The following is a 22,659-nucleotide window of genomic DNA, read 5'->3' as shown; positions in this document are numbered from 1 at the left end:
TTTGAGCCCAAAACAATAAATGTTAAGGGGTCATAAGTTAAAAAAATTGAGGAGGAGGAGGACGACGACGACGACGACGACGACCTGGTAATCTAGAATTGACCAAGCTCAATATCATTTAACTTTAGTGATGTATCTGGAATATTTACTCAGTGACTATAGTTGATTTTTTTGATTCACTTAAAAAAAAAAAAAATCATTTAAGTTGATATTTATTCTCCTTCTCCCACTACCAAATCATATGACTATTCCCTTCTTTTCACCACTTCTCGTTTCATTTTCTATTCCTAAATCAAACAATAAAAAATATAAAGACAACAAAAAAGCAATAAATAAAAGACGAAAACTGTTCGATTTAAGGTCACGCATTAACATGTTCTCCCATCTCCGGTTTTTTGGTTTTCTTTTGTCAGCCTACAATTCTTGTCAACGTTAGTATTTGAAAGCATCATCGCCCTCCTATATACAGCACCGGGTGGTCTCAAATAGCCCCTATCTATTACTGACCATGGTCAATATCACTTAACTTCGGTGATATAACAGGAATTGGTGTAAGAACATGACTATAGCAGATTTTTCGACTCATTTAACGAAACTGATGCAGGTTGCCTTTTTATTTACAGAGTTTTTCATAGAACATTTTATATATATATATATTTTACAAAGCAGTCACCACTTATCAAGGCCCGAAGGCAATTCAAGGTTAAGGGCTAATGAATGTAAGGTGCTAGTGTAGTAATCGCTAATGGTCTCAGTTGGGTAGAATTTGATTATTTAAGGGGATATTTAATCAATAACTCGTTTACATTGGATTTGAAGACTACGATATTGTAGTCGGCCGGGAAGCAATTTAGTAAAAACGAGTTCCACAGGCGGGAAGTTCTAGGAAAGAAGATTTGTTCATGGAATCTGTGTATAGATATGTATGTTTGAAATTTCCAATAATTTCTTTTAGAATATAATTAAACCTGTTGTGTCTGTATCAATAACAACACGAACGCAGAAAGTAAAGGTAAGACGAAAATATAATACATATTTACAAAGGTGCAGTTGTACTGCAGTTGGAAGATTGTCCGGCAGAGGGCGTGTTAAAGTCTTTCATGGAGCAACCGGCACATGCGTCTTGCCTATCCGGCGTTCGAACACAGCTCCCCGGTCTTGCTGACTTGATACCTTTATCTATATCTTGTTCACCCACGTATGCTAATTAGTGGGCGTCTCCACAAAAAAACCCTTATTAAAAAAAAAAGATGCAAAACGAAGAAATATATATACTTCATTTTTTTTTTTTTTTTTTTACAGCAAACTTGGTCATAATGCTTCTCAGACTGTTACAGATCGCGAAGAAAAGAGTCCACAAGTGATTGGATATTACAAAGACGGTTCCAGAAATGCTGTAGTGATAATTGAGAGAATTAAACATGAAGAAGGTATAGGACGGCCAGCCACAGTTGACAACGAACGTTTTAAAGCAGTTGTTAAACAAAATCCTCATCAAAGGAATGTTTAAAGCATTTGATGTCAACATTTCAATATGTATAACCAGGAATTAACATGTTCTTTCATCTTCAGTTTTGCTTTATTATCCTGCAAATAGTCACCCATCTAGTACTGACCAGACTCAATACTGTTGATCTAACGTAAATTTTTGTGTTAACCCTTCCAACCTGCACGGCTGATATATCAACCCTAGTAACATAGCTAAAAAGATGAGATGGCTGATATTTCGATATTCTAATAATTTTGAAAATCGCCTATTGTTCATTTTTTTTTTAGGGGGGGGGGCTAATTTTTTATTGCTTTTTTAACACTTATCAAGGCCCGGGGGCCACTCGAGGATAAGGGTTAAAGAGTGTACAGTAGTCAATTGGACAACATAGTCATTGTCAGTAATGGAAATTCAGTAAATTTGTTAACAAGGGGAACGGCTTATGAAGAACTAGTTTACATTGGGTCATTGAAAGTTTATTTTCGGTTTGCCCAGAGAGCAACTTTAAAAAGTGGGGGAAGGATGAACATATCAAAATACGGTAAGTGTCTGATAAGTAGTGAGAATTTCTTATATATCTTTGCTTTAAGACAGTCATTTTAAACATTGAATCCACTGATCGAAACTTTAAAACGTCACAGATACAGCGTTTTTCGAGTTATCACTATCTTTATAACCAAAGAAGTTACAAGCAGTTGCACTACCTAACTAATGGCATGACGTAATGATAGTCCACCTAAAGGAATAAACACAAAGTTTTTTTTTTATGTATCTCTATGTTTAAAAAAAAAATATAATAATAATAATAATAATAATAATAATAATAATAATAATGTGCCCATGTTACTCATCAGGTCGCCGAGAATATATATTCCATGATTCATAACGATTGGTTCATAAAGAAATGAAAAGAAATTAAAACACGCGCGTGCGCACACACATATATATGCACACACAGACACGCACACACAACAACAGAGCAAATATCAAGGTCTCATGTATGATATGAAAAGAAACTGGAATCTTAGAGATATCAATCATACCAATTATTATAGGTGCCACAGGGTTTATGAAGAAGAACCTGAAGTCCTACCTAACTAATATTCCTAGTGAACCAAATGCAAGAGAAATCCAAACATTTGCACTTAAGGGAACAGCAAGGATACTAAAAAGAGCTCTCGGTTGGTTTCAATAAAAAGCAGGAGGAATGTTGGCAGCTGGTTTGGCTGCCCCGTATCCAGTATTACAATCTTCAAAGAAAGAAAATGAAAAAAAACAAAAAAAAAAACTCACGAGGGATTTACACTCATTCATTTCAATATTTTTCAGAGAATGAGGTTGGCTGATCATCACTTGTCCTCTCTGATTAAACCTGGAACTGCATTGAAATTTCAGCTTGACATACCAAAGATTGTCAACAACAAGAGGTGTCGAGCCTCGGGACAAAACAGGAAAAGTGAATATTTGTCCATTTTGAACAATTGTAATTTATGTGCATTGGATTTGTTGTTGCATTCAGATATAATTGAATCATTAATTTAAATGTTTGTTATATTGAAGGATAAACACATTTATATCTTACTAGTAGGGAAACCTGACGTTGCCCGGGATTGAATGATGATCAACAAATATTTCATACTCTTATATTATTTTTATTGTCATCGATATCCATGAAATCGCCCGGGAGGAAGCTTAACATGCCTCCATGCAGTAACTTAGTCCAAAATGTATATTATTCTACATTGCACTCAAGAGAACCTACTGTTTTTTTTTTATAAAATTATTTTATATAAACTTCTTTTCAGTTACGAAAAAAGAAATTGGAGTGTGGGAGTTTGAATCTACAAACCACATCATACAAAAAAAGAACAAAAGAACAAACAAAAACAAAAACAAAACAAACAAACAAACAAACAAAAAACATGTAAATTTTCAAGTTTTATAAAATTCTTTGCAGTTAATGAAAAAAAATTAAGAAATTTATGTGCAGAGTTTGAACCTTCAGACCACGTCATGCAAAAAAGAAAAAAACGCACAGTAGAATTTTCATAGACCGTTGTTCTATCATTGTTGCTAAGCGACGACAGGAAAAAATAGCTTTACCGATGATAGATAAATTAAAATAACGGTTTCGATTATCGATTATCGGTAATTATCGGGGTGGGGGTATTTTGAGACAAAAATTAACTAAGATCACTCCCAGACTTATACAGTAAAGTTCTGTAAATTTTACAGAAAATCTGTTCAGCCGTTTCGAAATCTATAAGGAACGAACTCACACACACACACACACACACACACACACACACACACACACACACACACACACAAAGTTGCATTTATATAATTGGAGAGACGCTAATTTCTTTCATAATATTTTTTGTTAAACTAACTCCATTCTTGAATGGAACCAAACTATTGCATTTCTCTAAATCGGTGGTTCCCAACCACTGTGCCGCGGCCCATTAGTGTGCTGGGGAATGGTTACTGGAATGTCGCATAGAAATTATAGGTGGAAGTTACAAATTGTGTTAGGTGGAAAACAGCTTTCATATCGTTATAACCGCAGTTGTTTATTTTAATAAATACTAACTCACACATTATTACTTAATTACGTGATGTTAACGTTAAAAGTTAGAATATCAAAACAAAAATAAAAATAAAATGTGCATTACATCGTTTTTCTAAATTGTTAGTATTTTGAACTTTTCGACAATAATAAACATTGGTAAGCCATTATCATTCGCCATTATTATTCTATACCAGGTACTGGATGCAGGATGTTTTTTATTCACGTGAATAAAAATTTTCCTTATATGATCGTCTTTATTTTTATTACTTAATTGTAAAACAGGCTTTATGAGCAGAAAATATTCACTTTTTGTGATAGGTGTGCCACGAAGATTTAAAGAGCTCAATAGTGTGCCACCATGTAAAAAACGTTGGGAACCATTATTCTAAATGAAAAGAAAAATATTCTGAAATAATTTTTATTAAAAGTTATAACTGTAAGAGTAAAGTCGTTAAATGAACGCAAACTGATGTCTACGGACCTTGCGGGACTCTGAGTTTGACGTGCCTATCCTAAATGATAAAGTTTAAAAAAAAAAAAAGCTGTGATTGCCTTTTGAAATAGTAGTGACCAAAGACCGTATCACAGCTGATTAATTTGCATAACTATTTTGTAAACAGTTCATAATAGATTAGTATTTGGTGTCATTCATTTATAATTTTATTATCCTATTTTTCCTTAGTTGGGTGAAAAAGCTTGATAAATAGGTCATACATAAGCTCAATGATTAAATGTTTTTTTCTGAAGTCGGTCATTATTTTCGAACAGCATATTTTTGTTTTCTTGTCATATACTTTTATTAAAAATTTTTTTTATCAGTTATTAAAAAGCAAAAAAAAAAAATCAATGAATACTAATCAGGTTGTAACGAAAATTGTTTTAGCATAACTGAATAAATGGGAAAGTTTTCTTTTCCTTTATCACATATATAACCATGAAAACTACTTACTGCTCTTTAAATAAATAATACAACATTGTTTTGAAATACTATATATATATATATATATATATATATATATATATATATATATATATATATATATATATATATATCTTTTTGCTGTAAACATTTAATAATGGCCGAATAAAGATAATTTAACATTTTAAACAATAAAAAATGAAAAAGGGCTAGCTAAAAACTCGAATAAACCTAGAATCCCATCTTCCAACGTAGACCCCCTACTACCATGTCTCCTTCTCCAACATCAGGGGTCTACGTTCCAACCTTCCAGAGGTTGAAACCCAATTACAGGAGACGACACCAGACATATTCTTTCTAAGCGAAACTGGAATAGGACCAACCACTTCCCTAGATGAGTTCATAATTAATGGATACTCTAACTTAACATCTAAATATGACCCCCAAGATCGCCATGGGCATGGAATATGTGCCTACATTAAAGATGGCTTCCCATGTGGAAAGGATATCTCTAGAGAAGATCCTAATTTACCTTATATGTGCTTCCGGGTTGCACTTGCTTATACCACTGCATTTATATTTGCCCTCTATTGGCCCCATAACAGCGGAGTTACTATCTGTAGCTATAATAATGTAACAAATAAAACACGACAACAATCTACTTGCTCAATGACGTCATAGACTTTGATGCTTTATTCTTTTAAAGCACCGTAAAGTTACACCTTACATAAGCTTCCCATCGCCTGTTCATCGCAAGGAGTGAACAAAGACAGAGCTTTGGTAAAAGGCGTCCGAATCCAATCAATTCACCTACAAAAACGAAAGGCTTTGCTATCCTCTTTGCCTCATCTCAGACTTCAGACTTTTTGTCAACAACGTCATATCTCGACAGGTAGTTCCAACTATATTTTTTCATTTCTAATGGAATTTTCAACTTCTTTGCTTATACTAACTTTATATGGAAAAATACCGTTTTTAACATTATTTTTACGCACCTGCATCCATCTGGTTATAAATATGCGCAAACTTCAAATCTGATAAATAATGTTTATTTGGGTTTTAGAAATCCCCAAATGGGATATATGGGCGTCTACAACAGAGCAATCAGAATGCTTACAGTCTCATCAGTGAGTGACAGCTTTTGTATCACTTTGCAACACCTGAAAACCATATACAACAGGTCGCTCCAACTGATTAAAATTAGATACAATGTAACGCTTCAGAAACTGTCAAACAGTGTGGCCTGGAAAAGTGATCAGTAGCAAACTTTGCTATCTCAAACTGCAGAAAGATTATGGGATAAATTGTTTGATTTAGTGGTTTTGTTTCATAGCAGGAAAGGGATAGCCATTGTTGCAAAGGGTCTTAGTGATGAATTTAATTTTGTCATCCAGAATAGCCTTCAGACAAATCATTAAATCCCTATGTGTTAAGGTCTTAATCAAATTAAATTATTGATTCGTAGGACAAAATGAGTCCCATCATGTATAGAGGCAAGTAAATGTTGGTTCACGATAGACGGAAGTAAGAAAACCTGAAGAAGTCTTGGAAACAAGAACATCTAAAAACGGAAGAGTAGAATTGGCCTTTTTGCATACTGTAAACTTAAGAACTAGATGAACGTTATGTAGGGACGTAAAAAAACATCCGCTTTCGTCTCATTGTCGAATAGGCAAAAAGTGTCGTCAACGTAACGAAAGTAAAGATCGGGTTTATGGAAATCAGATAATAGACCCTGTTCGTGATAACCTACAAAGATATTAGCCAAAGCTGATTAAAATGGAGAACATATGGATACACCATCTATCTGTATGTACATAATATCATAAACTAAATTCAACCGTGGAGAATTTCTTCAATTCTACAGAAATATTTTCGGGAATGGTGGGAGATGGAAGTTGACTCTGATATATATTAATTGCATATAAAACATTAGAAGAAAAATTTTAAATCATGAGAAAAATCTAATATCATTAAATTATCAATAAATTTTGTTGTCATAAAAATATGATTATTAGATTAATTTTTATTTGCAAAAGAAAAAAACAACATTGCTAAAAAAAAACATATCAGCAAATTATCAATATATTGTCATAAAAACGATTATTGTTTTTTTTAATAATTATAACGAGAAAATTTTTTTTTATTTCATTAAAATTAAATAGTATACATAAATTATGTAGAATGTACATAAACAAATTTTTTATAATGACAAAATTTATTGATAATTGGCTGATTTTGGATTTTATAGTTGTTTTTCCTTTTGCCAATTAAAATGAATTCAATCATCATTTTTATAATAACAAAATGTATTGATAATTTATTGATTTAAAATTTTTCAATCCATGTTTTTTTCTTTTAAAATCGAATAAATTTTAGATCAATTTACTAAATAATCATTTTTTACAAAATATATTTACATAATTTGCCAAAATGTATTGATATAATTGGATAATTTTGTATTTTTCTTCTAATGTTTTATATGCAATTATTTTTATTTCTTCTGTCAAAAAATTCTAATCAATATAATAATCGTTTTTTATAATGAGAAAATTTATAAATATTTAAAATCTTAAAAAGTGCAACAAAATGCCAATTACATTTTTATTAGTGCATAAGGCACATCTGATTGAGTGCAAATAAAATAGTTTTTTTTATTTTTTATTTTAATCTAGTATCTTCCTTTGTAAAGTTTAATATTAATAGTTTTTGGTAAAATAATTTTCCGGGTAAACATTTTGTTGAATATTTTTCTGTTGAGGAAGGAATCTTTTTTAAGAAAATATTAATAGTCTCTAAGAGTGGGACACAAGTGAAAGGACTAGAAATATCTAAAGATCACATAAATTTTTCAGAATAAGTATAGTTTTGCATAAAGTTGGCATATATATATATATATATATATATATATATATATATACATATATATATATACACATATATATATTTATATATATATCCATATACATATACATATATATATATATACACATATATATATATATTTATATATATATACATATATATATATATATTAATTTTATTTATACAACCATTAATGGCTACATATATGCATACATGTTTCTGTAATCATCCACGTTGGGGGATTACGTCTTCAGACCAAGAATTACCGTCGAAAGTGATATTTCAACCAAATACATTTTCCTATTTCGTTTATCATGTTAGAATGCAACCTGGGTGGGAGTCATAAAAACGGTGAGAGGACAAGTGAGGTCTTTGAAGATAATAAACATCTTTTTTATTTCCCTTTCCCCCCATCATGAAAATGAAAAAGATGTTTATTATCTTCAAAGACCTCACTTGTCCTCTCACCATTTTTATGACTCCCACCCAGGTTGCATTCTAACTTGATAAACGAAACAGGAAAATGTATTTGGTTGAAATATCACTTTCGACGGTAATTCTTGGCCTGAAGACGTAATCCCCCAACGTGGGTGATTACAGAAACATGTATGCACATATGTAGCCATTAATGTTTTTATAAATAAAATTAATATACCTGCTCTGTTCACTCATTGAGCACTATTTTGGTAGACACATGTTGTTTCATTGGATGTACTTCTAGGAAACTAAACTCTACTGGCTATATATATATATATATATATATATATATATATATATATATATAGTCTTATTTATAGTATTCCGAATTTTATTGGGTTTATATAATTGAAAAGGCGGTAACCGTTCATATACCAATAAGTTTCAAGTCAAAATGAGATGACTTAAAGTGTAAGCTTCAAAATTACCATATTTCATAATTGAGCATTCATATATTGTTTTAACAAAAAACCAAGACATCAAGGAATAGATTCATAGCAACAAATAGTGTATTTCATCGTTAGTTACAATTGTTTGTAGACTATTCGGACAAATTCAAACCCTATATCGTTTTAAAATTTTCATGAGGACAGCCTTTCATCAGGCGTATTGAATAAAAAACACTTTAGCAATGAACAATATGGAATCCATTTTCCTTATAAGGAAAAACACAAGAAAATATTTTACCTAGATCTCATCCTTCCAAAGTTTTTTAAAGCTTTTTTTATATTTACATATTTTCGTATCTCTATTTAAAAAAAATACAAAAAACATTTTTTTCAATCAAATTATCATTCAACGTTATCACAAATTACTTATGTTCACTTAATATGTTTTACTAATATTATTCACTAATTTATTAATATTAGTAAAATATATTAAGTGAACAAAGGTAATTTGTGATAACGTTGAATGTGTAGGGGACTAGGACATATAAATCCTAATCCCGTTACAAAAGAAAATAATGAAACGAATGGAATTGAAGGAAACAAAAACTCAATTGATGGATAAGATAAACGTGTCGTTTATTTACTGTTGAAAGAATGAATGTTTTAGATATAAAACGTGTTCATGTCCGTGCGGGTGTAACCATCGTTTGTTGCGGGATTTGTAGTATAGAAGGAAAAAGGAAATGTGTGTTCATCTCACATTCGGGTCATTACCGTTTGTTCGCGCGTGGGAAGAGAAGTGAGTAATGTAATGGAACGAGAAATGGCAGTCCATCGTGTAGACAAAGAAAAGGATAGAGGGTTGACATCAGTTAGCAGTCAGCTACGCGAAGGTGTTCTCAGGGACCAGTTGTATATATATAGAGAGAAAGAGTCAGAATGTCATTCCAGTTCATGGAGAAAGAAAGCGTATAAAGTGTACGTACGGTCTATTAGCTTTTTGTCCCACATAGTAGCAAGTGGTGTGAGGTACGTGCATGCGAAAAGGAACGCTGTCGGTCCGTAGACCGTACAGCTCGAAAGCTGGTCTAAAAAGGCTGGAAACAGCTTGTCTCTTGCTTTTATAGGTGTTTCCTGTGGTCTTTTGCGCATGTGTGGGTTTCCTTTGAAAGGAAGTGACGTCGTCCATCTGTGCTTACATGTGCGTACGTCTGCGCGTATGTGAGTACATGTGTGTGTGTTAGCATGTGTGTGTGTATACACGTGAATGTGAGTGTATGTACGCGAACATGAATATATTTATGTGTGTGGACGTGGGTGCGTATGTTTGTGTGCGGGTATGTATATGATAAGTATGGCTTGAAATGTGAACGCATGTTTTTGTGTGAGACTAGAAAAGGTTCGCGCAAATGATAATTTGATTGAAAAAATTTTTTCTGTTTTTTTTTAAATAGAGATACGAAAATATGTAAATATAAAAAAAATCTTTAAAAAACTTTGGAAGGATGAAATGTAGATAAAATATTTTCTCATGTTTTTTCCTATAGTTTTGTTGATATTAACAGTAATTAAGTTATTTACTAAAAAAAAAAAAAGAAAACTTTTCAAATATTATATTCGTTAATTTTCAAGGGAGGTAATTCGAATGAAACTAATATTATTTTAACTAGTTAAAGAGAAAGATGTACTGAGACAGCATAATATTATATATAGAGAAGAAGGAATGATAGCTCTCTCTCTTTCTTTCTCTCTCTCTCTCTCTCTCTCTCTCTCTCAGCAAAGTCAAATTTTCTTTTATATCTTTTTTTTAAATTCAGTGACTGATTTGGTTTTCAACAAACTTCCATCCATTTCTAAATTGTGAGTTAAAAATAAGAGCCCCCCCCCCACACACACACGCACGTACGTGCCATCGCTCAAGCGATTTGATTTCTTCTTTCTTTTTATTTCTGTACGGTCTTATTTAAAAAAGGATGAATAAATTTGTCTCAGAATTACCAACTAGCTTATATTTATCTATTTCTATGGATAAAGGCGAAAATTTTTTGTCGCGTGTTTACAACAAATTTATAAATGAAATGGTTATTATTAAAAAGATGTTATTATTTAAAATGCGTAGTTCGAGTAGCGAACTTTGTGAAGCTATAACAAACTGGCAAAGCCAGCTAATAAAATCATAAAAAAAGCAACATTATATCCGATTTATTTAATTGTTATTATAGTTCCCATCCTTCTTTATGACCTATTTTCATTTGTCAATAGACCTTTTAACGCTACATTCCTAAGATTACTTAAGTTTTGAACTGGAAGGAGAAACTAACTTTCGGCTTTTTCTCTTGAAGAAAGTCTTAATCCACTCGTGAATGGTTTTGAGAAAAATAGAACTTTACTATTGTCATATAAGTACGTAGTGGGGGACGAGATATTGTGTGTGACGTCACAACGAGAGAAAAGGTACTAACAGTCAACTCCCCCCCCCCAACCCCATCCAGCAGTGAGAGATTGAAGGTCGAATAATTGATGTACAGTTTCGCGATATCTTGACTAGCGAGCTATAACATTAATAAATCTATGAACTATAAAAACTGTATATTGTGTCATCTTGATGTGATGTTGTGTGAGAGAATGAACTACTGTTACGTGTCATCAAAACAACAAAATTCAAGTGATGAGTTACCGCGTGGATAATCTGTTAGGATCGAAGTATTAATCCACATAGTATTCAAATGGTAAAGTATGTTGCCAACATCGCAGGAAAGTTCATGTTGAATGTATGAAAACACAAAGTAGTCAGCAAATAAAAATAATCAATTATAAAAATTGTAAATAGTACTCTTATGTACAGGGTGGAACGATAAAATTGTCGTCATAGAAAAGACGACATAATTCCATTTCTGTTTGATGGAAAACGGTTTTCTTTCTTTTTTTTTTTTTTTTTTTTGCTGGTTGGCCAGTTGTGTACAAATCCCAAGAGTGGTATGAGCATTGCCAGCACCCTCAAAATGCATTGCTGGATTGCCACGAATAACAGGGACATGCCCAGGGTTATGAAAATAAAGTTTCCGACCATGATTATGGTCTTTGATGTTGTTTCAAGTGAGGGGCACATCATGCCACCTTACATCTTCAAAGTCAATACCAAAGTGTACCTGGATGTGCTGAAGAGTGTTGTGATCCCTTGGTGCAATCAGGTGAACGCTGGTGGATCTTGGGTGTGTCAGCAGGACTCTGCGCCAGCCCACAGTCCAAAGAGACCCAATCTTGGCTTCAAAAGGAGTGCTATGACTTTGTACTCTTCTCTCACTGGCCCTCCTCCTCCCACGACCTGAACCCGCTGGACTACTTCGTTTGGTCATACATCGAGAACATCACCAACATGGCTTCCCACAATGTAAAAGACAGCCAGGTCGCTACCATTCACCGAGTATTCACTGAACCTCCGCCGGCGCTTGTGGAAAAGACATGCTCCCAGTTCCAGACCTGTATCGAGGCAGTGATTAAGCTGAATGCTGCTACATTGAATAGATATCATAATCAAGTTACCTGAACTGATCTTTTCAATAAAAGTTTTAAAATAAAGCTGTATTGTTTTTTTCTTTAGGTTGGTTGGTTGTTTTTGTTTTATGATCTATTAGAAAATTGTAAATAATACTGTTATATACGATATATGGCTGCGAGAAAAACAAGGATAACAATAACCTATTACTGATGAGGCAAAGGAAAAGATTTATTTAAAAAAAAATGAATTGCATTAAAATAGACAGAACAACATAGCATCTATTGTTGATTAAAACAGCATGGTAAGAAAGCACGAACAAGTGCCTGTAGAAAAAAAAACGGCTGAAGATTGATCCCTGTTTAGTACGTTGATGAACGGGTGTGTGTAGTAGTAAGAGGTTGATATGCCGTGAAACAAAACTCAAACTGAAGTTTATATAGCGATGAAGAATATTTTATAATTCCAAAAATAAAGTTATGTCTGGTGCCAATTTCCTATTCCCTTTGTATAGATGAAAAAAAAAAGGGTTCAAAAGTCTATCATGGAAGCGTTTTTACTCTGACTTCAATGGGACCGTTGAAGATAAATTTCACTTATTTAAATGAAAATATTCGATTTGTTGCCTCAGTGAAAAGTAATGCAGCTCACAACGCACTGGACTTTTTTTTATTTTTTTTTTTTTTATTTATTTTCTCCCTTCTGTTTTTTTCCCTTCTATCCGTTCTGCTCTTCACAACATCAAATTCAGAAAATTAATTCCTGACCCTCAATATTCCCTTTTTTATTCACTTAAATCTGACGCATGTACACTAACCTGATTTACATAGCTACATGTACCGGATGTTAAAATAAAGGCATCAGGAGTCCTCTCTGCTAACGCCGGTATTCATCATCAATGGGCAGTATTCAAGTCCTCACTTACAACCTTACAACCTATGTTTTAAACATTTCTATAAGTTTCAATTTTCATGCAGACAAAGACAGGCCCTTTTATGGCAAAGATGAGACAAGGCAAGGTAACTTTCACCGCTTGATCCAGGTTCAGGATAATCATGTCTGCCACAATAGTATAGTAAATAGAGATTATCTTTCTTTCTCCTTCCCTCAAATGAAACTAACTAAACCAGTAGTAAGCGTAACCTAACAATCGATAAGAAGAGACATGATCATTTTTGTTTTCAATAAGTATTCATAGACGAACAAAAAATGAAATGAGTTTTTAATGCAGCACTTCTAGGAACTAAATTAATTTACACACAATGTATAAGGAATATGTTTAAACACATGCATTTATTAAGAAAGATGTTTAAACACACACAAAAGCAACTATTTATGTACCACTAAATTACCATTTATTTATTTCAATAGAAGTCGTTTTGTTTCTTGTATTTATGCTGTACATCTATGCTATTCATTTTATTTCAATACTAGCTGTCCCGGCCTGGCTTTGCCTATGATTATTCAAACTAAATCTATATACCACATTTATTTATTTTGATAAAAGTCTTCTTGTTTCTTGTATTTATGCTGTACTCACGATGGAAGAAGTGGCACTCAGCCTTGGTAGGTTGAACCGACTTCTCCCAAAGGAGGAAGCTTCATGGGAGTATGAAATTCATAAGCGGCCCACAGTTGCATGTACATTTATACTACTCGATTTCAGTATAACTAAAAATCTTCCTTTTTTTTTTTATTCACACAAATCACAAACCAGATAATAACCATTGAAAGTTCCTCTCAACCTCATAACTTTTGTACCAGCATTGCTTGATCCAGCAAGGGCGGATATTTTAAGCTGTAGATTTTAGAATCGATTTTAATTGACGAATGAGACATACTAATTTGGAAACATCAGATCATGACTTGACAATTTCTATTAATTCATATTCTTCTATAAGTATTTTGAAAACTGGAAGGGATGTGTGGAAATTCTCTTATATATTTTTTCATTTTCCTCTTTATCTTGCTGTGTTCACATTTGATAGGCTATGTTTTATTTCATAGTTTAAATCAGAAAAAAATTGATTTCAGCAGACTATGATAATACTAAGATGAATTGAATCAGAAAGAACTGTTTGCATTAAAAATTTTAAAAGGTGAAAGAAGTGAATGACACTGCTGAGATCACAACCATTGGTTTGTTATTTAACATAATCAAAAAACAGATTAAATTAATGATTTGTAGGAACACAAGATCCTGAATTGAGGAATAAAAATATGAACACTCCACCAATTATTCAAATGTACAACAAAAACAATAACGTCTGCAACATGATGCAATCAACTTCTGTTAGATACCGAGTCATACTGACATTCATAGAAACGAAAAAGTAGATAAATCTAAAAAAAAAAAAAATTGTATCAAAACTCACCCCAAAATTCCATACACGAATCTATAACTAACAATATTAACAAAATTATAGCAAATAAATGGTAAACCCTTCAGAAAACCTGCACAAACAATAAACTAAAAGAAATCCAACCAAAGATGAATAGAACTACAAGAGTTATTATAACTACTTGTTTCTTGTATTTATTACAATTAATATGTTTATTGTATTTATTACAATTGCTTTTTTATTGTATCGTTGTTTCTTGTATTATTGATTATTGAAGAGTGAATAAGGAGGAGGTAACTCTTGCTCAACTTCACATACCCCCCACGCATATCTGCTTAAAGGAGAAGATCCTCAATTCTATGTTAGTTGTGTGTTTACAGTGAAATATATAGTAGGAAAATGTATTAATCCGACTGAAATTCGTTTTAGAACTTACCAGGTAGGTGACCTGAAGAACCTCCTTGAGCTGTGGATTCCTGAACGAAATAAGACCGTACAGAAAAGATAACTTCTCCACCCGCTTTCTATAAACTATTCCTCCACAAAGAACGCTAACAGCGTCAGATATTTCTATCAAACAGAATGATTACAAAGAATGATTATTTTAGTTTTACTTTTGGATCACCATTAAATGACCCACTGAAGTTGATGTGCCATAAACCATACTGAACGAAAACCAAATTGAATCGAAAAGTAAAACTCGTGAGTCAAAAAACCGAGAGAGTTGGCATGTCTGTTGATCTCACAAGCATCAATGACTTTGTTTGTATTTAAGATCGCATACAATAAAACCATTATTAAGAAATTAACTAATCCAATAGCTGATAATTTGATCTTGGATTAACTTGAGTCAATATGTGTCAACACGGTTGTCACTCTTAATGAACAATCTCATATAAATAGCGATTTTGTCCGTCTGTTCATCAGTCACAATTTTTTAAGAACGTAATCAATTTTTTTCTACGGTTATTTCGGACCAACCAAGGCACAATGCCACTTTGTCACAAGGTGTTAATATTTGAAACCAAATTTACATGTTGAGAGTTGAGAGTTGATCAGCAAGATATCTGTTTACATTACTCTTGAATATCTGCATGTCAGTACAGTTGAGGAAGCAGGGACCCAAGAGGAAATTCCAAAATCTTGCAGTTTTAGAGAAGAAGCTATTTGTTATATACTGGGTGGTATTAAGATGACGTATATTCTATTGTTGTTGTTCGTCTTAGGAAGAGTCTTAGTGTTTCATCTAGAGACAGGGTACATTCTACTACATGAGCACCAAAATGAGTGTTTGATTATCTTATCAGAGTTAATGTCGTTGTGTGTGTGACATGCATTTTCAACATAAATTCTGCTTGTTGTTGGTCCATCTGGAACATCTCGTCTGGGAGAGAGACTGGTACTTGTTTTTGGGGACGAAGATTCATTTCACTCCAAGACAAGAAATTGGTTCTATAGTTTTTTTTTATTCACCTTCCAGATCGATTGCAGAAGAATGGAAAGTGAATTTGGCCTGTGTGGTTTCTTCTTCTAGGTCTTATTTCTACCATGCCAGCATTCGTCCCCCTATCCCAGCGAAGGGGAGGAGACAATGGCGAAGCCTTCCGCTCTCTTCCAAGTCCCAACCAAATCTCCCTGATTCAGCTAACCTGATCACATGACCGCAATCCAATCAGTTGATCTTGACTTCCGGTCAACGTGTCTACACTATAACTCACACTCCCCCCCTCTCTCTCTCTCTCTCTCTCTTGATCCATTCTATAACATATTGAGAGAAGAAGCTTTACGGCATCGAGGGATCTCTTCAGTGTATGGGTGAGATTTTGCTGCTTGACATGTTTGTTGGGAGGTACAAGTGCTTTGAGTTCGTCAGAACACTTTCTGTTAAAATACTTGTAAAACAGGCACAGATGCCACATATCGACGATGGAACAAAGGTTGGATGTAAGTGCGGGACCTATTAGGTTGGCGGTTCTTTTTTGAATCCTGTCTATGAGCGAAAGACGTGGCAGATGCACCAGTAATACATTGCAAAATTTGACCAATTTTGAAAATATGACCATAACTATTTTTAGAAATGGAAAATATAACAATAGTAAATAATTCCTTATGAAGAAAAAAGATGCCACAACCGAAAATTGAAACCAAAACTTCGAGATTTTCAGTCTGATGTCCTTTAGAAATGTGTTATGCACATCTACATATATTATTAGTAAACGAAAATAAAACCTTTGTTCAAAAAACAACGAAAGAGTTTATTTCAGTGGCAGAAAGTTGGATAAAGAATAAAAGATGGAGTTGAAAGTTCTTTCGGTTGTCGAAAGTCGGCCAGTAGTTATTTTCAGGTGAAGATCATCAATGCTTAAGCATCAAGTGAATGTTAAAAGAAGAGAGAGAGAGAGAGAGAGAGAGAGAGAGAGAGAGGAGGGAAAAGAGATGTCTTCTTTTAATGCTGCCTGGGTTCTCTCTGCTGATCAACCGTGATTCTCAAAGGTCTTGAAAAAGTTCCTTAGGAGACAAATGGAAGCTGATTGGTCAGTGTGTGGTCAAATCGCTTAGCAAGGACATTGATTCCCGAGAGAAAATAAATCTCTATTTCATTCATGACTGCTACAGTTCTACTAACTGACTTATTTATGACCTTCTTATAAATAGAGCTTAAAACATTCCATTAACAAGATAATTATACCTTTGGCATGATGTCATAAATTTATGATTTACGCCATGTTTTAATGCATGAATTCAAACATAATACTAATAAACTAATACATGAACAAACGTGTAAATATTATTAAAAGCGTTGGAATTTATTTTAATAGTTACACACAAGTTATTTTGCTTTTAGTAAAAATCCATGTTTTTTTTTCGTTACAAAATGTCAGGAACGAGAGTATTTTTAATTCTAAAAGAATGCGTTTTTTTTTTTATTTCAATTAAACATCACGTATTTTATTACTTTAAAAAAAAAAAAACCCTAATAATATGGCCGCATATTTTTGCCTATATATGCTACTAGAGGGAGTATATTTTTTCTGCATGTATGCCACTAGAGGAAGCTTAGTTTTGCACATATATGTGACCATAGAGAGCATATTTGCTGCACATGTATGCAACCAGGGGGAGTATAGTCTTTGCACCTATATGTCACCAAAGGGAGCATATTTTTGTACATATATATGCCACCAGAAAATAAATAGTGTTTGCACATATATACCACCAGAGGGGGTATATTTTTAGCGCATATATATCACCAGAAGAAATATAGTCATTGTGTCTGTATGCCACCAAATGTCATTGTACATATATGCCACCAGGGAGAGTCTTTTTTATCTCATAGATGCCACCATAGGGAACAGATTTTTTTGTACAAATATGCCACCAGAGAGTGTATAGCCTTCGGGCATATATACCACCAGAGGAAGCATATTTTTTGCACATATTTGCCACCAGGGGGAGCATATCCTTACGCATATATGTTGTGTGCATACTATCAGAGAGAAAGTACTTTTTGTGCATACATGCCACCAGCAGGAACATAGTTTTGCTAGTTAATTACAAATTAATATTTGAGATGGGATGATCTGGACACTTATATCTTTATAATTCTTCTTATCCTGTTTTAAACAAGGCTATTAGATTAATAAAAATCCGGCCAGTTAGAAAGTCTAATTTAAAAAATATATGAAAATATTAAATACTAACCGATACTTAGTTATAAGTCTATAGCACTAATAAACATACATCCTGCTAGAAAATTGACCGAAAACTATGATCTAAAAAATATAATGAAAATTTTGGACAGCTGAGTTATCGTCCTTAGATCAAGGTATATTCATTCAACGTATTCTGACCAACTTTATAGAGCGCACTCTTCTGTATGGAAGTTAAGAAAGCTAGTTCCACCCATATGTAAAAATTAGAATGAATCTTAACCTTTTTCTGGTTCATCGTTCAAAGCTGTCAGACTTTGTATGACCTACTGTCCATTATTGTACGGCATATACAAATTTTAACGGTGTGCTTAACAGTTGCCTTTTCTGAGAGTAGTCGCATAGACTCCCAGAATATAAAGTTATCACAAAATAAGTAACACTTATTTTCATTGTTTACACATAGTTCTCTACCTCTGTGTGGTGGTTTCTCATTGTATTTGTAGACAATAATTTATTATTTCTTTAGTATTAATGTATCTTGTTCTTTTCGTTTCGTAATATAATGTGTAACACATTACATGTTTATTATTTCTTTAGTATTAATGCATGTTGTTCTTTTCGTTTCGTAATATAATGTGTAACACATTACATGTTTCAGTAACACCTTTTGCATTTGTTTTCGACAAAATGTTAATCTAAAAATACGAGATGCCTCCAATAAGTTTCCAGACATTTTTATACAGGCATTTAAAATTGTCCTAGACTCTTGAAAATTCAGTATATTAATGCTATACATCTTTCGAGGTGAATAACTACTTTTTTATGATTTCAAGTTCAAATGAACAGCTACAGCAGGAATTGGAATACGCTGTACTAAAGCCTAATTGTCACAGCTGGTGAATTTTAAAAATGCAATCTGGACATGAGGAAACTTTAGAAAAACGATATGCAATAAACATTCTGTTTTAAACGTGGAAAAATGCCACAGAAACGTGTAGAATGCCTCAGACTACTTTTTGGACCAATGATGACAGGTGTGGGATGAGTAAGGAAGTCAAAACACCATAGTTGATTGGCCAAATAAAGAATTTCATGAATAAGAACCGTCATGTGTCTATAAAGACAATAAGTGCACAGCTTGATGTCAGTGTGGGAACTGTACATACATTTTTCTATGAGAAACTGAAGATGCGGAATATTTGTACCAGTCCACAACTCCATCCTTGTCACAGACTATTTCACCAAGATGAGCATCAAGACAGTTCATCACCCTATCTATATTCCAGCCCTTGCTCCCACTGTCGGGTTAGTCCCTAAGCTGAAGAAATACCTTAGTGGCTGAATTTATGAAACAATTCTTTTTCCTACCGTTATTTTTTAAATTTTATCGCACACACACACACACACACACACACACACACACACATATATATATTGTTGCAAATAAATCCACGGCAGGAATATTTCTTAGTGATCACTGCTTCAACACCTATGAGTATGAAGAACACATAGATACATGACGCCGTGGTGTGACCACCGCATACATAAAACAAAAGGAACTATGTTACGCTCCCTCACATACAGTAAGCAAGCTGGAATGTCTAAGAAGGCCTGTATATAAAGATTTGCCCACCCAAAATCAAAACAGTTTTCCTCTTCAATTTCTCAAGAGCAGCACATGTTCAGAATAACTCTGCCATCCTGGTATTACATGCAATGCACATGAACTTTAATTCTCATCATGAAAAGTTACCACATCCAACAAGAATTTAAAACTTCCTTTAAACAATTTTAGTTCAAACTAGCAGGACCTGTTAACCAGCGTTGCTCGGTGGAAGACTGCTCCCTTCTCGTAAAAAATTAAACTATGGTTGATGGTTGCTGTCAGTGACACTCCTCAACGTCCTAATAGGTTTTGGAGTAGACACCCCTAACCTCCTCATGTTAAGAATGTCATATGGAATAGCCACGAATAACCTCGCCATGATAAGAATGGCTTTTGAAATAGACACTCCATTTTATAAGGGGGGGACTGTCCAAGTATTTGCCCCAAGTTCAACCTTTTTATATGTTGTCAGCATACCCACCCGCAAAGACTATAAACCAAAAAAAAATGGGGTGGTGGTGGCAGTGTTGTGCGGAGAGAAGTACACTTTTTATCCCGCGTGCATAGAACAGTGAATTACAGTGCATAATGCATGTCATTCGAAAAGTATTTGTTTCCACCAAAGTTAAAATAGATTGTCTTATTCAGATAAACCTATAGAAGTTGTCAGTTTAAAGGAAATAATGTAGTTGGTGGTAAGGTAAAAAAGTATTTAAAAAAAGTTAATGCCTGACCAGTGTGGAAAAGGAGTCCTAAAAAGAGAACTAAACAAAAAGCAACTATAATAAAAAATCAATAGAAGCTAATATAAAAAACTAAGTATATCCGTAGGCAATATAATAAAGGGGAAATTTGTACTCTAGTGGCATAAATTATTTGACTGACAAAGGGAGTAAAAAAAAAACTGGTATAAATGTAGATAAGTACAAACTGAATGAAAAGTAATGAAAATGATATCCGGACGTAATTCAGGCTTAGAGTTTGAAAATGTGTATTATATTAAAAGAAATAGTTTTTATGATTTCGAAAGTGAAAAAATAATGATTTATGTTTTGTTTTTGTGCCTAATCATCCAATCTAGGCTCGGTGCCACTTTGATGTCGGTCGCTACTATAACTCTCTATTAATATTGGATTCGGTGGACGTTTATGAAATTGTCTCCCCTCTGTAAATTCCACAATGTACATTTTTTTTCCTTTTTGCACGTTAATCTCATCGATAACAAACTTAACTTTCAGATAAAAAAAAGTAAAATTGTAAAATGAAACTTTTTTATGACTTTTATCGTTGGGATCAGTTTTCAATTATAACATTCTACTAAATTGAGCATGTACTTTGTGACCATCACCGAGCGAAATATTGTCGCAATATTTTTCTCGGTGATGGTCACAAAGTACGTGTTCAATTTAGTAGAAAGTTAATAAGTAAATAATTTTAATCCAAATCATGCATAATGTAACTTAGTTTTGTAAAATAAAGAAAAAGCAACGATAGTAAAGTATAAATGATTTAAAAAGAGATCAGTTCATTTTAGCCTCGGTTAATTTGGAAACCGGATATGATATAAAGGAAGCTGCAACGTTTTTTTTTTTTTAATGCAACAATGTACAAATAAAATAAATCCAAATAAGGCGTACTGGCATGTTTAAATTTTTACTAAATATTATGGTTACTTTTTGTAAACATCAGTGTGTAAAATAAAGGAAAAGCGACAATAGTAAAGTATAAATGATTTTAAAAGAAAACAATGCGTGGCGATTGATCGGCCATATTGAATAAAGTCTGTGGTGTTTGTTTTTTGTATGTTTGTGTACAATTCAGAATAATAGAATTTCATGGTATCAGCCAATGAGAATAGGTAGAATGTTATTGGAGAGAAATCATTATTTTCAAATAGTGAAGTGCAATGGTAGTTCTACGTGTCTGAGTGTTTAATAAGGATGTCAGGTCAATATAGTTAAAATGGTTATATAATTACCCGATCCTTAATGGGAGAGTGGGAGGACTTTTCAGGCAGAGGGGAAAATACGAACTACTTTGTCTATAGATCTTGGCACTCGTGATGATGTCGCTCTTAGGAATTAAGATATGATTTTATTATAACGAGTAAATGTGTCTGTAACAGCGTTCAAAAGTTACATAAAATGGTGGGTAAAGTTTAGACATATTAAATTTGTATGTGTCATCTGTTATTGCAAACCTACTGTAATTTGATCCAGAAGAGAATTTCTGCAATCAAATTATTATATATATATATATATATATATATATATATATATATATATATATATATATATATATATATATATGAGATTACAACAATATGACAAGAAATATTTACGATAATTTGCACGGACGAGTCAAAATTGTTTGAAGGCAGTTTGCTCGAACGATGTGGAGAAGTTGCTTGAAAAAATATTTATTCAAACTTCTATTTTAGTGATTTTTGGATATAGGTAATAGTATAATTATTGGACATAAGTAATGATATATATATATATATATATATATATATATATATATATATATATATATATATATATATATATATATATATAATTATGGAAATGAAATTCCACATTCGAACATGATGAAAAATGAAAAACGACAAATCAAAATTATTTATACATTCATCAACGTTTTGTCTTTATTTTAAAACTTTCTCACGATGATTGATTCAAACAATGTACAAGTATAATATTTCCCAAATGCACCATATATTTTCAAATATTGTATTTGTATCTTATTTTTTTTTAAAAAATCAATCATCTTGAGAAAGTCTTGAAATAAAGACGAAACGTAAAGTTGATGAATATATAAACCATTTTGGTCTTTTTTTTCTTCTTTTCCA

This window comes from Euprymna scolopes, chromosome 36 (genome assembly GCF_053919585.1).
Source record: "Euprymna scolopes isolate OS-2025 chromosome 36, ASM5391958v1, whole genome shotgun sequence".
Classification (NCBI taxonomy): domain Eukaryota; kingdom Metazoa; phylum Mollusca; class Cephalopoda; order Sepiida; family Sepiolidae; genus Euprymna; species Euprymna scolopes.
This window is presented reverse-complemented; position numbering follows the sequence as displayed.